Source organism: Helianthus annuus, chromosome 6, assembly GCF_002127325.2.
Source record: "Helianthus annuus cultivar XRQ/B chromosome 6, HanXRQr2.0-SUNRISE, whole genome shotgun sequence".
Classification (NCBI taxonomy): domain Eukaryota; kingdom Viridiplantae; phylum Streptophyta; class Magnoliopsida; order Asterales; family Asteraceae; genus Helianthus; species Helianthus annuus.
The window spans coordinates 114830799-114834086 of record NC_035438.2 but is presented as its reverse complement, the minus strand read 5'-3'; positions in this window follow the sequence as shown (position 1 = coordinate 114834086).

Genomic DNA, 3288 nt, shown 5'->3' with positions numbered 1-3288 from the left:
AAATTGTGAGCGAGAATCATTTCGGTCACTTTGGAAGCTAGCATTAGTGTAACACCTTACAGCGAGCTCCTCTTCCACTCCTCCAAACACCAAGAACATATCTTTAGCTCTTCTCAAGTACCTCAGAATGTTCTTTACTGCAGTCCAATGGGCAATGCCAGGACTGTGTCTAAAACGAATGGTCATGCTTAAAGCATACGAGATGTCAAGTCTAGTACATAGCATAACACACATGATCGAACCAATCGATGAAGCATATGGAACTGCTTCCATTTGCTTAGATAAGTGAAATAGAATCATTCTTCACAATAGAGGATCCATCTAAAAGATCCTTCCCATCTCTTTATGGCTATAAGAAGCCTTAAAACTTAGATGAGTATCCGAATTTAAAAGTAACACAGGCTGAGGTTATAACAAGAGAGAATATCATAGGGATGGATGACAAGGAATACCAGAGGTTCTTATCATTTAAGCTTAGCAAAGTCAGAAAACTTAAAGACTTTGCTAGGGACCTGAGTAAATCCATGTCTGAGAGGCCAATAATTCCTGAGCTTTAGATGCAACTGAGGGATGATTATGTTGGACACATTATGAAGTACAAACCATATAATGCAACCAGAGATCAATTCAAAGACTGGTCACAGATGCTCTTAGAGAAGAAATCAATAGAATCACAAAAATGCGCAATGATCCTCTGGTAAAGCTAACTCCACCTAATTGGAAGAAAGTCAAAACAGTGGATTCAGATGAGGCATTGAAGTTTAAAAGAATGAGAGTAGAGCTTGTAGCTGCTGGTTATGGTTCAGCTAGATCCATTGCCAGATGGTCTAAACTGAGGATAGTTGAGACCTACAAAAAGCTAGAAGAACTTAGAGCTGAAGATCCAAATATTCCTCAAAACCCAGTCTATCCTACAACTGCTGCTCTATCTCAAAATTCTTTCATCATTTGCTTTATCTGAATCCATTGCAAATTTCGTTAGCAGACCACAATCACCAAACTCATCTTCAATAATTCTTTACCTAAGAAAACCAGCTGATCCAAAAATAGAAAAGTGGAAGTCATGCTCAAAAACCCAAGTATTGACTTTGATCAGATCAGATGGTAGGGTTGAAAAGATTAAAATGGATAGTGCATATAATCTGAATGCATACGATCTCCAAGATTTGTTGGACCATCAACTTGAAAGGGATGAAGAAGAAAACATGTTCTCCATGGACTTTGAACTACAATTGAAAGGACAAATCAGGGAGATGTTGATGAGAAATAAAAATCAGTAATAAAGAAGGGTTTTGGTATCATCTGTTGTATAGGGAGATTGTTGGATCAGCAGCTGTGACATTGTCTCCAGTAGCATATTTAACCAGGACACAACATGTAGCAAAGGAGATGTTGCTGCGTAACACGCTCTTGATTGAGCTTTGATGAAAGTTGTTGAGGTAGGTGATCATGTGTTCGTAGTTAATGTTTGTTGAAACTTAAGTTGTATTCAAATTCTATTAAGGTTGTTAGACATCTTTTGTATGTACTTATGTCTATAAATAGTTACATTATCAATGGGTGGATACTCCTTTTTTTGGATAGTATTATGGAAATAGTTATCTGGAACTGATATATTAACTGATGATCTATGTTTATAGTTGTCTTTTAGCTATAATAGATAAGACATTTTGGTACAATATCTATATACCTATCTATACTTTCTATAAAATGTGTTATGCATGGTTTTCTAAAAACCACCCGTGTTTGCACACGGGTCTTACTACTCGTATAGAATATAACAAACAAATTATACTTCAACTATTAGGGTGGAAGGGTGCTTCCTATGTGAGAAGTGGTAAACTCTCCACCTACTCAATCATCTCATGTCATGTCAACTACCATTTCCGTTCTTTATTTTGGTACTCAAACATGTAGGATCGTATTCGGCCCTGTTTGAGTCGATCAGAAGAATTCCTATCCAAATCAAGAGGCGGAAACAAATGATTCGGTGCGATTTCAGCCGGATTCACTATTAATTGCTGTTGTATTGATCTTGATAACGTTTACAGACTCTGACAACACTTCGGCAGCACTTCGTGGCTCACCGGAAGAAAACACATACAACACCCTTAGGTTTCGCTTGAATGACCTCCTATTTATAGTTCACTAGGTTTCGCTTATACGGACATGTACGTATAAGCGAAACTACATCACTGACATATAAGCAGAACTAATCTTTGACACAAAAGCGAAACCATTCTAATGACACATAAGCGAAACCCTGTTTAACATATATTCCTAGGATTTTGTGCCATGTCTAACCTATACACAACTAGACTCGATATAAGACGTAGTCGACAGACGTAGTGCACCAACAAACTCCCCCTCGGATGTTGACGGAGTCTTCAGTGTCGAGTCTTCAATTGTCACTCTACGGTCTTTATCAGTCTTCAATCTTCCTCTGAAGTATTTGTCATTTGCAAGAATCCTCGAACTCTATCTTCATCATCAACAAACTCCTCTCTCTCAAATGTTGACACCGTGTCTTAAGACTCCCCCTCTCAACCTGTTGGGATCGTAGTCTGGAATTCACTGCTTCGAGATTCATACCAAGATCGTTACTTCGCTCTATTCTAGCACAAGATCATCACCTGGTACTCATTAATCTGCACAATCTCTACCCACACATAAGTTTCTTTAAAGATTAAATTTTCAAACTTTTAGAAACTTTGTTGGTAAACTACAGTAATGATTTTGCATTCAGGATCTTTTCCTAGCTCTTATCATTTTCACATGCACTCTCCCAAACCTGTTCTTCAAGTTTAGCACTTGGAACTTCAAAAATCAGCTTCTCAACACCAGTTGTCGAAAATCTTTTTGAATTTTTAAAAAAACAAAGTAACTAACACCATTTGTAAAATCACGAGAAAATGCAGAAATGAAATATTTAAAGACACTATTTTTGTGAGTTCGTGCAAGAGGATCATATCAGTTTTGAGACATATCACCAACACCGTTAAGCTTGATTTCATTTTAAGCTCTAAACAATTTACTTAGATTGTCAGTATGTTTGTCCACTTAAATTTTCACACAGATTTTAACTGTTCCGAGATACGCAATTAGTGTCTTAGATACTTAAACTTATCCGTGTGTCCCACTACTTGAATATACTCCCGTATCCAGATCCGAATATTCAGTCTTACATGTGAGTATACCACAGATGATATCTGTAAAGGGGTTATGTGCGAGGGCCGTGAGAGCTCAGGTCGATACTTCCGTATACGCAGAGAGATGACGACTTCGACT